This window comes from Physeter macrocephalus, chromosome 10, assembly GCF_002837175.3.
Source record: "Physeter macrocephalus isolate SW-GA chromosome 10, ASM283717v5, whole genome shotgun sequence".
Classification (NCBI taxonomy): Eukaryota; Metazoa; Chordata; class Mammalia; order Artiodactyla; family Physeteridae; genus Physeter; species Physeter macrocephalus.
Window position 1 is genome coordinate 51,702,244 of NC_041223.1, and position 19,313 is coordinate 51,721,556.

The 19,313-nt window shown below is 35.7% G+C and overlaps 1 protein-coding gene and 1 long non-coding RNA gene across 6 annotated transcripts in view; one reads left to right on the forward strand and one right to left on the reverse strand.

Annotated features, from left to right (window-relative positions):
* LOC114486976 (uncharacterized) overlaps positions 1-19,313 on the forward strand; it is a 63,594-nt gene that overhangs the window by 37,270 nt on the left and 7,011 nt on the right. The window lies entirely within an intron of this gene.
* The window catches only part of CEP57L1 (centrosomal protein 57 like 1), a 53,601-nt gene that overhangs the window by 26,087 nt on the left and 8,201 nt on the right, over positions 1-19,313 (reverse strand). The window lies entirely within an intron of this gene.

The following is a 19,313-nucleotide window of genomic DNA, read 5'->3' on the forward strand; positions in this document are numbered from 1 at the left end:
ATGGGGGAGAGGAAAGAATCAAAACCACGCTCCAAAATTTCACCTGGGCAAGTAAAGAGATGGTGGTGGCATTAACAGAAATAAGAAATAATATAGGGCTTCCCTGGTGGCACGGTGGTTGAGAATCCGCCTGCTGATGCAGGGGACAAGGGTTTGTGCCCCGGTCCGGGAAGATCCCACATGCCGCGGAGCGGCTAGGCCCGTGAGCCATGACTACTGAGTCTGCGCGTCTGGAGCCTGTGCTCCGCAACGGGGGAGAGGCCACAACAGTGAGAGGCCCGCGTACCGGAAAAAAAAAAAAAAAAAAAAAAAAGTAATATAAAAGGAGATACAAGTCTGATGGAAAACAACGAACTCTGTTTTAGATATAGTTGAATTTGAGGTTCCCACAGACAAAGTCAAAGTAAGAACAACAAGTAATTGTTTAGTATCTACATCTAATATGCTATGCCCTGTAGAAATAAACACACAGGGCATGGCTTCTGCAGTCATATAGTTTGCAATCTCACTGCTGAAAAAAGACAACCAAGAGACAATGAAAAGGGAGGAAAAAAACACAGGGGGTGAGTTAGCTAGCAGTATACCCAATAAAATTGGTTTGCTTATTTCATAATTATTAAAATTTTATTGACCATTCTTCAATCTCATTATCCTAAATGAGTCTGAATAGAAGAAATATGATTACATGAGTAAAATACCTTGATTTTTAAAGAGTACAAAGCAATCTTTGTATAGTCTTTTACAAATATTTTATAAATTATAACACAGCATCTAATTGTTACGTGTACAGTTAATTCTCAATGCTATGCTGTAAGAGCTACCTGATTTCCAAGCAAACATATCAATTTGTGGATTTAAGATAACTAGACTTATGAACAGTTTATCTAATAATCAGAAAGTTAAATTTTTCCTTACTGAACTTGAATATAAATAAGTTTAAAACTTAAAAATGTATGAGATTATTTAAATGATTAGACTCTCCATCATCTTTACCTGTACTTTATCTTGAATATTCAGTTCAGAGAAAGTGTTCCTGATTCAATATAAAGTGAATAAAGGGTATACAATTATATAATTATAGTTCAATTTTTAAAAAGGACAAAGATAAGCATAGATAAAAGACTATATATGTATTAAACAATAATAAATAATATTTATTATATTATATACAATAAATAATAATTGTAAATATATTAAATGTTACTAGATGAACAATAGATTTTTATTTTCTTATTTCTACCTTATTTTTTATTTCTACCTTATACATTCTCTACAATAAATACATATTAGTTTTATAATAAGAAACAAAAATTTACTAAAATAGTTTCCTTTTAATTAGATTTCTACAGAGGTAGAAAATGGCGAAGATGTAGAGTATCAATGGCTTATATTGATATTTGTAGAAGCACTTACATCTTTTCATTTTTAAGGGTCTTATGCCTCTTATATCAACATAGACTCAGGGAGGACAATTATGTTTATTTCTTCTGTAAGCTTCTACAATCTAAATTGCTTTGCTCTGCAAAGGGGCATTGTATCCTCAGGGCCTAATCCAAAAAATACTTGTAAAATGAATCCCCTGAAACTAATTTGATAGGTCAACAACTTTTCCCTACCTTCTTACACTAATGTTTGTCACAGTTAAACCCAACAATTCTATAAATACTATCCTAAGTTTTAAAAAAATCACATATTATACCTTGGTATATACTTTCGCATACAGTATATACTCTCTGTTTCTAACCATTTCTCTTGTAAACAATTAATAAACAGAAACCTCAATTAAATAGAGTAGAGAGATCAGAAGGGGGAGCTCTCATGCCCTGTGACATAGCTGAGTCCAGCAGGTAGAAGAAATACTCTTCTTTCCTGGCAAGGATTCAGCCAATGAAAAGCCATAGACTCTTTGTTTACTATAGCTCTCCCAACTTCCTTTTCCCCTCTATAAAAGAGTTCACCTTCCCTTGCCCTGCAGGGATTTGCACAGGGCTCACCACAGTTGCAGACTCCAAATTGTAATTTTCTGCTGATCCCAAATAAACCCATTTTTGCTGGAGAAATATCTGGCAGTCTGTTTTGGGTCAACACCCTTTAGAATGGTTGATGGCAAACTTATTACATGTAGAAAGAATTTAGAAATTGAGTCAACAAATAATGAATTTTAAAGTTAACAATCCTCAGATTAGTTGCTACAAATCCTCCTTGGCCTTTACTTTTTTTTTCTCCCACAGATAGAGCACACACAATAATCAGAATTAATTACGGGAGTACTGATTAGTCAGGCAGCCCAAGGGGGAATGAGCTGTTGGACAATGATAAATAACTAAAGCTTACCTATTTAATTGCCAAAATTTATTTCAACTAGTTTTAAAAGAAATATTTCTAAAATGCTTAACCTACTTTTCTTCGTTTTAGGCAGCGTATACTCAACACAATTTAACGTTAAGGATATCACAGTAGCATTTTAATTATGCACAATGATACTTAGAGAACCACACTGATATTTGTTGGATTGTTTGCCCTTTCACTGGAAAGTTCCAGACTGTTACAGATTTTGTTTTCTGTCTTTTCACCTCTTGCTATCTCTTCCCTTCCTGCCTGCTTATGAACTGTCTACTTGACTCTAATAGAATATCCCTCCCCTTTCTAATTGCTTTCCCAACCTAAAACAAGTAAGAAACAATAAAACAATCACACTTCATTCATTAGCCACTCAAAGATGAAAAACATAGTCCTTGGCAGCCCTTAAAATGTTCATAGCTTAATTATACTAAAAAGGGTGCTAATGGGAACCCAGAGGACCGGCATCTAAACAAGTCCGGGGTTTCAGAGATGGCTTCCTGGAGGAGCTAGTTCTTAAACTGAAAAACAAAGGATGAATGAGTAGGATTTGATAGGCAAAAGAAAGTGAGAGAATGAGTAGAGAAGAAGATCAAGTGTACAAGCAAAAGAAATAGCATGGTAATAATAAAACTAGGGATACCTCACATTTATTGAATGCTTATTATGTGAATTAATTTACTAAAATCCACATAACAACTCTATAATGCACAATTATTCCAATTTTAGAGATGAGTAAACTGTGGCACAGAAAAACTGTGTTTTTGCCCAACACAACTAAAGTGGCAAAGTCAGAACTTGGCTCAAAGTTTGGCTTTAAACCTCACACTTTTGACTCAGGCAGTTTGGCTCTAAAGCTCACACTTTTAACCACCATGCTATATTGCTGATTTATGCAAAGTTATGAGAGCTAGAGAGGATGTGGTGTTTTGAGCAAGCTACTACAAGAAATGTACAAAGCTGGAAGATTGCAAATGTGCCTCAGTGTTGCAGAAGAGGAGGCAGAAACCAGATCTGAGGAGGCTTGTAAGCCAGGCACAGGTGTTTGGATTTTATCCCGCAGGCAATAAGAGCCACCCAGCAGAGGAGTAGCAGTATCACATTGCCTTTGATAAAGATTTCTGTGAGTTAGAATGGAGAAAAACAAGCAGAGGCTAGAAGTCCAGACAGAAGACTATTCCAGAATGCTATGTGAGGCAATAAAGATCCGAACCAAAGCAACAGAAGTGGGGATGAAAAGAAGGGGACAGATTAGAGATAATTAGGATACTGAATTCATAGAATGTATGACTGGGATGAGGAAAATTAACGATAGGGCGAAATTAAATATAGCTCTAGTCAAAGCAGAAAACAGATTCTGAGGGGTGTCGAGGTGATTAAAAAGGTTCATTTTAGACATGCTTGATGTACTTGTGGGACAATAACAACATAAAAACAGCTACCACTTATATTGGGCTTAGTGCCAGGCACTGTCAAAGAAATTTACATGTATTGATCCACAGAATCGTCTAGGCAACCCTATGAGGTATTTATATTCATTTCATTTTACATGAGGCAACTGAGAAGTTAAGTAACTTTGCCAAAGGTCACAGAGTTATAAGTGGCTGAGCTGGGACTTGAGCCCATGTACCCCAGATCAGAGTGTATTCTGCCTTTAATAGAGAAGTGTCAGTTGTATAGATGAGTCTGGCATCCAAGAAGAATGGTTTAGACTAAAGATAAGTATTTGAAAATCATCAGTATATATAGGTGGCAGCTGAAGTCATGAATATTCACTTAGGGGTTCCCTGGTGGCTCAGTGGTTGAGAGTCCGCCTGCCAATGCAGGGGACACGGGTTCGTGCCCCGGTCTGGGAAGATCCCACATGCCGCGGAGTGGCCAGGCCCGTGAGCCATGGCCGCTGAGCCTGCGCGTCCGGAGCCTGTGCTCCGCAACGGGGGAGAGGCCACAACAGTGAGAGGCCCGTGTACCGCAAAAAAAAAAAAAAAAAAAAAAATTCACTTAGATATAGAGTATGCAGTTTTTCTCTAAGTATGGTTCTTCAATCACTTAGGTATGAATACCTTGAGGATATTTAATAAAAGTGAAGATTCCTGGGCATCACCCAGGTCCACAGAAACAGAATCTCTGAGCATAAGGCACAGAAATATATAATTTTCACTCCCCAATTGATTCTTATGCAAAAAAGTTTGAAGATCACTGATGAGGAATGAGCAAAGAAATGTGTAACAATGACACTGAGTTTATTAGAACTGTGCCTACAGTGCGAGTAAACAAGCTCTGAAGAAATATAGTAAGGGCCTAAGCAAGCATCTGATGGATCTTTTATCAAATGTAAGTCACCACCTGTTGTAAGATACACTATTCTTTCACGTACCACAAGAAAAGAAAAATAGGAGACCTCTCATGTAAAGCTGGGACAACAGAAGGGCCACAAATACTGTGTAGAATAAATGGAAACTAAACCCACAAAGCAGAAAGAGACAGCAAGAAAACTTGAATGCCTGTACCTTTCAAGTACTGGGCACCAGGTAGAGGGAATTTTATCCAAAAGACAATTCTTACACAGCTTTACAGTCTGAATTCACACTACCAGTGGGGTAAAAATAAAAAACAAAACAAAAAAAATATAAATCTCAAACAGAGAATTTAATTTAAAATGGTCTCAGGTAGTAGTAGTGCAAATGACTGCTAGAGGCAAATGCAAGTCCTTACTGAAGAAATCTGATTTCAATCCAGGCCAATAATGATTACAAGATGTATCCCTATTTTAGAAGTGTTTTTAAATGTGAAAAAAAATGTCTTAGAATCACTAAAATGCAGTAAATGGAAAGTATACCAAGCTATTCTGAATGCCCAGAAACTTTGGAGTGGAGTAGCTATTTTCTGGCTCTCAAAGGTACTTCATACATAATTTCATATAGGTGTTGATTTGTTTTTAAAAGTAAGAACTACAAAATAAAGATTATTTAAAATTCTAAAAATTCTTTTCCTTCCCATCACATTAAACATTTTTAATTATTCCTCTAAATATAAAAAATCTCATCCATAAAAAAAATATAAATCAAACAAACAACAAGTGAGATCAGAAAGTTGTACCCCAGAGTCCATGTAAATGCTTCAGTGTTCACTGGGACTTTGAGAACTAGATTGCAAAATTCACCACAGGCCCTGGTAACAGTCCAGACACAACAGGAGGAAGAGCAAACTTTGCTCCTGCCAAAGATGATGATTTACAGTCCCAGTCCAACACTTGGTGTTCTTTCTTTCACTCACAGGCCACAAACATACTATCTTAATATTTTCATTATATCCAGAATACCCTGGCCCTTTTTAGAAAAATTGATCCCTTCCTAACAATGCCGCCGTGAAAAAAAAATTCCTTTAGCACTTTTGTAATTTCCCAGTAAAGGAGTGTATTCCTTGTCCAGCCATGCACTTTACATCTTTTCCAAGGGTAGTATAAAACACTGCACAAATTACACACCATAATTGCTCTGGGAACTTAGAAAACTGCAATTTCATTGAAGAGCAAGCATATCATCCAAACAGGTGCTTAAAGGACTAAAATGGCTTTAGAGTGAAAGTAAGCACCAATTGATCACTGTGAGGAGTTCCTTAATTCAAATGTGTGACTTACAAATAAACTAGTTATACAGCCAAACTGCTGGCTTCTCCCTACTTTTAGTAGATGAAGGTCCTCAAAATCCCTCTCACAGCACAATCTGTCTGGAGCAATTGATAAAAGAATTCTAATTTGAATCTCACTCTTGCCACTCCCTGCCACAGTACCTCTTTCACTCAGGAAAGCTATTTCCTATCCCAGGAGCAAATGTATACATATATGTATATACATGAGTATAGGGATTTTTCTAAGACTGCAGAAAATAAAGTTTCCCACATCCCTACCTACAATTTAATATTCACTTTCCCACAGAAACAAGAGAATAATGGTTTTATAGTGCCACTGCTGTTCCAACCATGTTATAAAAATACTGTTTCGGGACTTCCCTGGTGGCACAATGGTTAAGAATCCGCCTGCCAATGCAGGGGACAAGGGTTCGATCCCTGGTCCAGGAAAATCCCGCATGCCGCGGAGCAACTAAGCCCGTGCGCCACAACTACTGAAGCCCACGCACTCTAGCGCCCACATGCCGCAACTACTGAGCCCACGTGCTGCAACTACTGAAGCCTGGGCGCCTAGAGCCCGTGCTCCGCAGCAAGAGAAGCCACCGCAATGAGAAGCCCGCGCACCACGACAAAGAGTAGCCCCTGTGTGCAGCAACTAGAGAAGGCCCACGCGCAGCAATGAAGACCCAACACAGCCAAAAAATAAATAAGAATCTTTAAAAGAAGAAAAGTTTTTTAAAAAATATATTGTTTCTACGTGTATCTGTGGAAAATTCACTCTGAATGTCAATGTCAACCTACTTGGTAACTCTTGGGATAAAGTTTGTTAGCACGGTTTATGTACTATGTAATATTTAATGAAACAATTTTTTTAAGTGGCCCATAATCCAATTATACAGAAACTCCTATTAACATGTTTTTTTAAAAAAGTAGTATACCCACAGGTAACAAAACTTAAACAGCACAGAGAAGCACAAAATAAAAAGTAATAACTTTTCTACTCCTAGACCGTTGACTCCCAACCACATCTACTGCTTTCCCCTCTCTGAGAGTAACCACCAACAGCAGATTCTTAAGAATAGAAAGAAAAACAATTATTCATATACCTAAGTACTTTTCTTTTGGTGACTTTCCTGTCATATACATCAATCAACAGGAAAGATTTATCAGATTCTAGAAGCTTGGCAATCTCTTCGATTATAGCATTACTGGTTCATTCCTTACCATTGCATCCCTGTTGCTACTCTCTTGGATTTAGCGATGATGACTAATTCTTTTCTGAGGCATTTCCCCCTCCATTTCTATGGATCTGAGGACTGAATCTGCATGGTTCTACTAAGGAATATGACGTAATGGAAACAGCTCTGGATTGAGTTGTAAGACCTGGGTTCTTTCCTGTTTCTGACACTTACATAGCATGTAATCTTAGTTGTTACTTCCTTTCTCTTAGCTTTGGAAAATATAAAGTATTATGTAAATATACAATGGTAGAAGTAGAAGTGATGAACTCTTTATCATTCTCTTCTCGGAGTTTCAGTTTCCTTACAACTTAGCCTTTATATATATATATTAATCTCTGACATAAATTCTTCCCTTCCCCCCCGTAATAATTCAACTTCCTGTATTTCTGTTTCCCAAATTTTTCTGACATGTCAGGTTTTCATTCCTCCTAATTAGCAATGTAATTCCTCTCTCTCTCTCTCTCTCTCCACACACACACACACACACACACACACACACACACACACATTGTTGACATTAAACTATTTCTGAAGTTCTTACCACTTTACATTTCTAGAAATTTTACCTTTATAGGGACTTTTGTTTATATAATGCATTTCCATTCTCCCTAATGAGCAAAGGTACTTGTAACCTGTACTGTTTGATAAGGCAGTATAGCATAGTGGCTAAGAGGTGGGCTCTGCAGCAAGACTCCTTGGGGGTGAATCCTGTGTGATCTAAGGCAAGTTTCTTAAACTTTCCATGGTTTTCCCCTACCTATAAAATGGGAATAATAAGTCTTACCTATTTCAGAGAATTATATGTGATGAATCAATACAAAGTTCTTAGAATAGAGCTTGACTCATAGTTAGCACTTGGTAAATCTTATTGATATCTAAAAATCTTTATACGTTGAATATCACGTCCAAAATTTTGTTAGTATAATCATTGATGTCCATAATGATACTGAGAAACCACAAAATCCAAAAATCCCTTTTGAACTATCAAAACCTAAACTACATCCAGTACTGTTCTAATATCATGCCATACTATGAAGTTTCCAAACAGTAGTCTATAAATGGCATATGACTTTTCACAAAGTGGAATAGTCCATTCCCCACAATATTTAACTTACTTATAGTAACTTTACACTGCTGCTGTATAAACCCAATTTTTATACCTAAAGCCTTCTTTACACCCAGCCCTCCTCAAGTGACAATATTACTTTGGGGGTTGCCCTAATATATTTGCTTTTTATCTACTCAAGATGATAATTTATTTCTTATCAAGTACTGACCACCATTTCTCTGAATTTTAAAAGTTCACATCCACTCAGATGTCCCAGAGGCACCTCAAACTCATATCTGAAACTTAATATATCATCTTCCCCTAAAAACTCTTTTTCTTCTTAGATTTTTAATCTCACTTAATGGTATCATCCCACTACTCCTCAACCCTCAAGTCCTGAGGATTTCAACACCTAAAACACTTCTTGAATCACCTATACTGTCTCATCCTTACCACCACTAACTAGGTGCCCTAGCCTAGGCCCTCATCATTTTTTGCCTGGACTACTACAGTGGCCTTCTAAAGTGATTTCCCTGATACTGATCGTGTCCCACTAAAACTATACTCTTCTCTGCCTCTAGAGTGATCTACCTAAAATTACAATCCAGCCATGTCATTTCAATGCTTAAAACTCTTCAGTGACTCCTCACTGCCTTCAGGATAAAGATCAAGCATGTTCTCAGGACCTCGATGACCCGTTCTCTATCAATCTAATTCTTTTCTCCAGCCTGCCTATACTGAGTGAACACATTTCTAGTGTTCATATTGTATTCTCTTTCTAGAATATTCGTACCCATTATGCAACACACAGTTTATCAGTTAATCTGTCCATGAAGCTTTCCCTTTGCATACTTGTATGCTTAATATATTATATTGAAATAATCTGTTCATGTCCTCCCCATTAAACTGAAAGCCTTGAGGACAGGGATCAAGTCTCATCCATCTTTATAACTTTAGCACCTAATTCAATACTTAATAAATGCTTGCTAAACTGAAATGAATTAAAGGCCTAAAAGCCATGCAGAGTTCTAAGATAAATCCTAGTGACAAGTCATCTCAATATGAGGTAAAAGGACGATGCCTATGACATTCAGACAAAAGAGGGTTCTAGTCACTAACAGTAGTGCCTGAGTTATTCTTTCAAAAAGCAACACACCTACGTTTGTCTCCTTAGCATCCAGAGCTCCATATTCATAATTCCAATTCTTATTCCTATTAGCAAGCTGCAGCATCTTAACCACACCAACTTTTGACATGTATGTCTGAAGTGAACAACTGTTCTAAAGGGCTGAAGTAATCTATTGATGGACAGAGTTGTTGACAGGCTGATCTGTAAAGAGACACCATTAAGCCCTTACTTTTTTTCAAACCGGACTTTTTGGCACAGCTGTTAAGGTCTTAACATGAGAAATAGCATATGTTATTGAATAGCACAGAGGGAAAAAGGACAAACCAGATTTTCCTGCCTAGCTGAGGTAGAAGCTTAGTTAAGATAATCAAAATACATTTTACTTAAAATGCACCTATGAAAATTGGAATGACCTTCCTCTTATATCTTCCAATTCTTCATTAGTTTCCAACGTGCATCCTTTACTTCTAGCTGTGCCAAATGCTGAAAGTGTTGAGGGCCTCGCAATGTACCACTAGCAGCCAAACTACAAGAGGCATAGAGAAGACCCTATTATGATGGCTAAACATGAGATATCATTATTGTTCCTAAGAACTTCTCTTGCATCCAACTAGAGACTACACCTGTGACTGTGTCGGCATAACTCACTTCATTTAAGATTGAGATGACTTTTCAGTAAAGCTAATGTTAGGAATCTGCATAATTTTCAGTTTTCATTCCACTTCAATTCCAATACTATTTGCTGAGTGCCTAACATGTGCCAGACTTTGTGCTAGACATGGAGGTAGAAAGAGGAAGAGGGCACAGTCTGAGGGGAAATAAATGCAATGCTTAACCAATGTGGGCCTTTGAACTTGCTCTAAACTAGTACTAATCTGGTATCCCACAAAAATTGGGGTTGACCCTCCAATGCTGCTTTCATCATGGTAACCAGCCAAGTTTGCCAGTCCAGCTCAGATGAGTCTTAGCTAAGAGAGACTCAGCCTCCTTTCGTCCTTGAACTAAAAACTTCCTATTGGCCACAAACTACATTTCATTGAAAGGTATACAAGGGTTGTAGCACAGCAAAACCAAAAGGCACGGCCAAAGGCATTTGCACTGATAAGTTCAATCATTAATAATATTATTCTTAGGGGCTTCCCTGGTGGCACAGTGGTTAAGAATCCACCTGCCAGTGCAGGGGACACGGGTTCAAGCCCTGGTCCGGGAAGATCCCACATGCCGCGGAGCAACTAAGTCCATGAGCCACAGCTACTGAGCCTGTGCTCTGGAGCCCGTGAGCCACAGCTACTGAGCCCGTGAGTCACAACTACTGAGCCCACGAGCCACCAACTACTGAAGCCCGCGCGCCTAGAGCCCGTGCTCCGCAACAAGAGAAGCCACGACCAGAAGCTCGCGCACTGCAATGAAGAGCAGCCCCCGCTCGCCGCAACTAAAGAAAGCCCGCGCACAGCAACGAAGACCCAACACAGCCAAAAATAAAATTAATTAAAATAAATAAATAAATAAATAAATAATATTATTCTTATGTATATGAATACTGCTAACAACTTCTTATACTTACATTATATATGAATCCATAATATTTTACTGTGCTAGCTGAGAGATTAGGGTGAGAGTATTTGGAAACAGGTTTGACAAAAAACTGAAAACAATATATATACTGTTTTTTTCCCCGATTACAAAAGTAATACATGCTCATTCTACAAAATTTGGGAATGACAGAAGAAAATAACAATCACTATAAACTCTAGCAATCTAAGATTGTTAAGGTATTATTAATACTTTGCTATCTATTAAGTCAATCTTTTACTATTTTAACCAAAGTTAGGATTGTATCATACAATGTTTATGTAAATTGCCTTTCTACTTAACAATATACGATAAACATTTTCTTGTATCATTAAATATTCTTTTAAACTATAGGGTTTTTTTAGTGGCAGTAGATAAATATTTATGTAAATTACCAATTTTTTTTATTAGGGTACAGGATATAGTATTAAGTTAAAGACAGTTTTGATGCTTCTGATACATACTGTCAAATTGCCTGGAGCTATATTATTTTTTTATTTTATTTTATTTTTTAACATTTTTATTGGAGTATAATTGCTTTACAATGGTGTGTTAGTTTCTGCTTTATAACAAAGGGAATCAGTTATACATATACATATATCCCCATATCTCCTCCCTCTTTCATCTCCCTCCCACTCTCCCTATCCCACCCTTCTAGCTGGTCACAAAGCACCGAGCTGATCTCCTGAAGCTATTTTAAATTAAGACATTACTGGAGCTTTGCTTAGACTGAGATGAACTCCTAAAGTTCACAATTCTCACCATGTCTTGAGACTATTTCTCCAATCTATAATATTTTTAACTTTTACAAAGCCATCAACTGTCATTAATTTAGCATTAGCTTTAACATATTTGTTAATTATAGTTTGTGTGATTTAATTAAATTGCTTTAAGAAACTTAATTTTATTTTAGCAAGGTCTGGACACATCTGCCTTCCTCTGTAGTTCCTTAAGAGCAGAGACCATATCTTATTCATTATTCTATTATCCACTGGCCTTATTAAATGATAGTCATTCAATAAACATTTGCTGCACTTGATTCAATTAATGTAGAAATACATAAAATGAAACACATCTAAGGCTAATAGTTAACAAACATTTATTAGTATATGTAATGCATACATTCTACTTCTCTGAAATCAACTTTAAATTATATTTGGCAACATTTTTTTATTTCATTGTGGTACATAAAGTAATGCTGTGCCTTACAATCTCTGGTATCTTAAATTCAATGAATAAAGTCTTCATAAAACCATACATTGAGAACATTTTTCTCATACCACTAAATAAGTAAATGCGAAGTGCTGATCATGGATCTCTACAGCTGCACAAAGATGTGAGGGGCTATCCCCTATAGGTGGCTCCCCTGCTCCATTAAATCAGTGTGTTAGGTCTTCAAGGCCAGAACTTCACCTTATTCATCTCTGTATTTCTAGCATGTGCTCTCTAGGGGCTCAATAAAGATCAGCTAAATGAATAAAAACATTTGGCTTGGGGGAAGAGAATGATTGGGTGACAGGGGATGAGCCATGCTATAAAGGAAGAAAACAAATTATAAAGATAATGTGACTTAAGAAATAAAAAGAAGGAAATATACTTATTATTCTAAATATTTAAAGATTATAGATCTACAACTCACTATGGTTTATACAGTATTTATCAAAATGTGTCCTACGGAATACTAGTTTTATAGGATATTAATTGGAGTTACTCCATAAATTAAATAATTTCCAGGCAAATAAAATTAAACTAATTTGGGGAGATTAGTAAAGCAACGTTAACCAACTTCTTCATCAGCAAATTTTATCAGTATATTTAACATTCTACTATCATTTTGAATTTTTCAAAACAGAGATAGAGCATGCATCTCCCAAACTTATTTGCAACAGAAAACTTTTTTGGGGGTCCTCCTGAGAAATCAGTGTTCCACAGAACAGACTTCAGGTAATATCTATATACAGAATCTTCAAAGCAGCTCTACACGGAAGACAGTTATCAAAATATCATGAGAAGTAATTGATAACAAAATAACAACTGGTAACAGAAATAAAGACTAAACTGTCTAAAGCATCCGTATTGCATACATAGAAATTCATATTTCCAGTGGAGGAGAGTAAAGGAAGAAGTAAAGAGACTGTCCTATAAAAAATGGGTTAAAGATTGTAGTATTCATGCATTTAAGTTCACTTGATTTAGTAAATAACTACTCTGGTATATCTGACTAAATGGTACCCCAAAATTGTAGTGTACCTTCAAAAGTACCTGACAGAATCATGATATAACCAAATTACTTGGTAGATACTATAATTTTTCTCATTAACACAACTCATGAAATAAGGAGGGTTCACAGAAGAGACAGTAAAATTGAGTAACAGAATTCAAACAACTGGTATAAAATTATTTAAGAGCAAGAAACAGAATTTGTCTCTTATATGTTCTAAATGAATAAAGTCTAAAAAAAAGAACATATCACAAGAGAAGTCTCACAGCCATTATCTATCCTTTTTTGAACAGAAGAATATAAGGAATACAATTAGGTTCAAACAAAATGAGAAAAGTGAGGAACATTAAATACCTGGGGTCAGAGACTCCTCCAAAGCACTGCTACTTACTGATGGGGCATTGCATTTGGATTAGCTGGTATGGTGGCAATAATACCGAGTTCTAACTAGTTCTGTGACCTCATCCTAATTAGTAGCTTAACTTCTCTACAACTTTCTCTCTATATAAAATAAAAGGGTTGACTTAAGTAATCTTGAAGTTTTCATCCATTTCTAAAATTCTAATAAAAGGGAAGCAAATTTACAAATATGTTGAAATGTTACTTAAGCTTTTGCCATAAATCTTGAGTTTAGAAACACTGGGATAATGCCAAATAAAAATTTGTAAGTCCTTAAATTTACTATAGAGTTTTAGTAATCAAAGCAGTGGCATAAGGAGAGACAAACAGACTGATGAACAGAAAAGAGTCCAGAAACTGACTCTGGTACGTATAGGAATTGGTATTATGAAAAAGAGGGCATTTTCATGGGGAAAGGAGGAACCAGTCACAATTTGTGCTGAGATAACATACTACCCATATTGTAAAAAATAAACATATATCTCCACTCCATGCCAAAGACAAAAATAAATTCTAGCTGGACTGAACACCTACATGTAAACAACAAACCAGAACTGTTTTAGAAGAAAATATAGAATATGTTTCAGACTTTGGGTAAGAAAGATTTTGTAACAAACAAGACAATTTACAAAAAGGAGAAGGAAAAGGGATTAAAAACTGTACTAAAATTAAAACTTCTATGCAACAAAAGACACCACTGACAAAGTTTTTTTAAAAAGCAACATATATAACAGATAAAAGATTAGTGTCTGAATTACAGAAACAACTCCTATTCTACAAATCATTAAGAAAAATCAAACAGCTCAATTAACAAAGGGACAAAAGATATTAACGGTGGTTAACAGATGAGAAAATATGAATAGCTAAAAACCAAAAAGGTACTCAACTTCAGGAAATAAAATGTAATCAGGAAAACACAAGTTAAAACAACAATGAAAAATTATTTCATACCCATTAGATTGGCAATAAAACCTGTCAATATATAACAAGGATGTGGGGAGATGAAAATTTTCACGAACTGCTGGTGGGAGGGTAAACTGATGTAAAATTCTGGAAGACAATTTGAAAGTTCTGATGCTGTATATACTGTATAACTCAGCAATTCCACTTCTTAGTACTTATGAATGAACCCTAGAGAAAACGGCATATGTTAATTTGGAGATACGTATAGTGATGTTCATTGTAGCCTTGCTTGCAATAGAAAGAAATGAAAAAATAATCTAAATATATATTAACAGGGAAATGAGTAAATTGTCATATTCATACAGTGAAACACCATAGAGCAGCTAAAATTCAAAAACTAAATCTACACTTAGCTACATGGATAAGCTTTGAAAATACTGAGTAAAAAAGCAAGTTATACAATGACATATCATAAGATGTCTGTTTTGTAAAATTTTTTTAAACACAAAGACAATATATAACATTGCCAAGGGCACTTCCACCACACACGTAATTTTTCCTTCCATTATAAAATAATTAAATTAGACATTCTGTAACACCATATATAAAAATAAACTCAAAATGGTTTAAAGACCTAAATGTAAGACCGGAAACCATAAAACTGCTAGAGGAACACAGAGGCAGAACATTCTTCGACATAAATCGCAGCAATATTTTTTTTTCTGATCTGTCTCCTAAAGCAAAGGAAATAAAAGCAAAAAATAAACATTGGGACCTAATTAAACTTAAAAGCTTCTGCATAGCAAAGGAAACCACTGACAAAACGAAAAGACAACCTACTGAAAGGGAGAAAATATTTGCAAATGATATGACCAATAAGGGGTTAACATCCAACATATATAAATAGCTCATACAGCTCAACATCAAACAAACAACCCCATTAAAAAATGGGCAGAAGAAATGAACAGACATTTTTCCAAAGAGGAAGATGCTCAGCATCACTAATCATCAGGGAAATGCAAATCAAAACCACAATGAGATATCACCTCACACCTGTCAGAATGGCTATCATCAAAAAGAACACAAAAAACAAGTGTTGTTGAGGATGTGGAGAAAAGGGAATCCTTGTACACTGTTCATAGGAATGTAAATTGGTGTAACCACTATGGAAAATGGTATGGACATGTATCAAAAAATTAAAAACAGAACTACCATATGACCCAGCAATGCCACTCCTGGGTATATATCTGAAAACAAAAACAAAAACACTAATCCAAAAAGATACATGTACCCCAAGAGAAAAAAAAAATACTGTATGATATCACTTATGTGAAATCTAAAAAACAACACACTAGTGAATATAAGAAAAAAGAAAGACTCACAGATATAGAGAACAAACTAGTGGTCACCAGTGGGGAGAGGGAAGGGGGAGGGGCAATATAGGGATAGAGGATTAAGAGGTACAAGCTATTATGTATAAAATAAGCTAGAAGGGGACTTCCCTGGTGGTGGAGTGGTTAAGAATCCACCTGCCAATGCAGGGGACACGGGTTTGAGCCCTGGTCTGGGAAGATCCCACATGCCGCAGAGCAACTAAGCCCGTGTGCCACAACTACTGAGCCTGCACTCTAGAGCCTGCAAGCCACAACTACTGAGCCCACGTGCCACAACTACTGAAGCCCGCATGCCTAGGGCCCATGCTCTGCTACAAGAGAAGCCACCACAATAAGAAGCCCGCACACTGCAATGAAGAGTAGCCCCCGCTTGCTGCAACTAGAGAAAGCCCGTGCACAGCAACGAAGACCCAACGCAAACACACAAACAAAAAAAGCTAGAAGGATATATTGTACAACATGGGGAATATAGCCAATATTTTATAATAGTTATAAATGGAGTATAACCTTTAAAAATTGTGAATCATTATATTGCACACCTGTAACTTATATAACATTGTATATCAACTATACTTCAATAAAAATATTAGATTTTATAATTAAATAAATGAAGCAAGCAAGCAAATGAAGCGAAATGTTAACAATTTATCCATTCCAAGAGGTAGGTAAAAGGGTTTTATTATATTATCCTTATTTTTCTTTTTGTTTGAAATATTTCAAGTTTTTAAATGACACAATGACACAAAATTTTAATACCTTACCTCTATATATGTATATATTCACATAAAATATGTGGATAAGGAAAACAAGAGTAGGAAAAAAAAGAATGAAGCCAGCAGTGAGACTGGTCTATAAAATTTGTCATAAATTGTGTGTGTATATATATATGTGTGTGTGTGTGTATATATATATACACACACACATATATGTACATGTCATAAACTGTGGATATACATATATATACACACACACATATACATATAGTGAGTCAGCTCACAAATATTTAAATAAGGGCAAAATTAATATAGATTTTTTCAAAAACAATAAATTGTTTAATCTATTAAAGTATGACAGAAATACTGGAGATTTAGACATTCAAAGCATATTATAGTAAATCTGGTAACATCAAAGACAGAGGAACTGGAGAAAATATTAAAAGAGTAAATCTGGGGCTTCCCTGGTGGCACAGTGGTTGAGAGTCCGCCTGCCGATGCAGGGGACATGGGTTCGTGCCCTGGTCTGGGAAGATCCCACATGCTGCGGAGCGGCTGGGCCCGTGAGCCATGGCTGCTGAGCCTGCGCGTCTGGAGCCTGTGCTCCGCAACGGGAAAGAGTAAATCTGATTTAAGTGGTTCATTCATTTATTCTTGAGAGATAGAAGCAAAATAACACACAAAAAAGAAAATGAATTCTTTTCTGAGAATAGTATGTATGACAGTGTTTCAGAAAGTAGGTGTTTTAAGGCTGAAAAGAACATAATTCAAATCAATTTTGTTACAGACACCTTAAAAATAAAATCTAAAGATTCAACATTTAAAAGCCTTTATGATTCATCTGGGCAACACATAAACACCAAGGTACACATATAATAAACAACTGGTTTATAAACTATTTTCCAACAAGCCAAAGTAAGAAAAACCAAGTATTTCAAGGCAAACCTATTCATGTTACTAAATGGTAGATAATTAGGAAAATTTCCTTTAAAAACAAAATTGAAGTCAGTCAAAATATAGGGAGATATTTAAGGTTCAGATGGCTTCATTGATTCACAGTATAAAAGACTGAAACTATTGGAGAGAAACCACAGGTGGATTTTTGCAAGCCTGTATGACTAGGCAAAGTAGCAAAGAAATGGCAATGTGAACAAATAACAGGGTGTTTTAATTGAAGTAAAATATTCCTAATTGTAGGAAGTGTCCCCAAACAATTTGCACATACAGCACTCAGCCAACTGCACATGTTAACAATAGGTAACAGTAGAGCAGCACTAAAATGGAGCTGTTAGTCCAGTCTCCTGATGTGTTTCAGATAAAGCTCTCCCTGGCCCCATATTTGGGCTGACTTCGAGCCTCTCGCTCAAGGAACAGTTTTGAAGAACAAAACTTATATAGTTGTGAATATTCAGTATATTATTTGTTTTTTTAAACTTTCTGTCACCTTTTAATATTATTGATCAAAATAATTAATAATTTCAGGTCCAGCAGAAACTTTCTTAATAAACATATAAATGAATCTAGGCACAGATCTTATACCTTTCACCAAAAAGACCCTAACTCAAAACGGATCATAAACCTGTAACATAAAACACAAAACCATAAAACTTCTAGAAGATAACATAGAAGAAAATCTAGGTGACCTTGAGTTTGGCAATGACTTTTAGGACACCAAAAGCACAACCCATGAAAGAAAAACTGACAAGTTTGCCTCTATTAAAATTAAAAACTTCTGCTTTGCAAAAGACACTGGCAAGAGAATGAAAAGACAAGCCACAGACTGGGAGAAAGCATTTGCAAAAAACATATCTGATAAAGAACTTGTATCCAAGATATACAAAGAACTCCTAAAACTCATCAATAAAAAAAAGAACCACTCAGTTTTACCGACCTGGAGAAGTTCTTCTAAATTCCCTAATATCTATTTACTTTATTTGTTGCTGGAAAAATAAGGTAGACATTATAAAAATAAGAGCTCTGAATTAAACAGTATAAAGCTATACAACATTAAATAAAATTTTATGTGATTGGTAATCATATTTTCTTGAAATATATTCTTTACATTTTTTATATGATATAGATATGTTACAGATGAAATATGGTGTTTTTAAAAATTTCTATAACAAAGCTGGACATGGAGTCCTTACTCAGAAATACAGTAATCTCTCATTTTGCTGTTTTATGAAAAAAAAATCATAATTGCCTTATTTTTACTTATGGCAACTTTCCCCAATTAAGAAGCTTAAAATGCAAAATATTATTAAAGCTAAGTTGTAAATTTGGGAAAAATGAAATATAACTCAAGGATCTCATTATAAAATCTTAAGAGAATGCCAACAATAGTAGCATTATACAAAATAACACTTTTCAGTTAAACACAAAGCACTTTATAAATATTTCATTAATATCAATCAAGTTGAAGGACAAGTATTATTTTACATAAAGATGATCATTTTGATGATACTGTTTCTTTCATTTTTATTTTTTATTACAGCTTTATTGGAGTATAATTGCTTTACATTGTTGTGTTAGTTTCTGCTGTATAACAAAGTAAATCAGCTATACGTATACTTATATCCCCATATCCCTTCCCTCTTGCGTCTCCCTCCCACCCTCCCTATCCCACCCCTCTAGGTGGTCACAAAGCACTGAGCTGATCTCCCCGTGCTATGCGGCTGCTTCCCACTAGCTACCTATTTTACATTTGGTAGTGTATATATGTC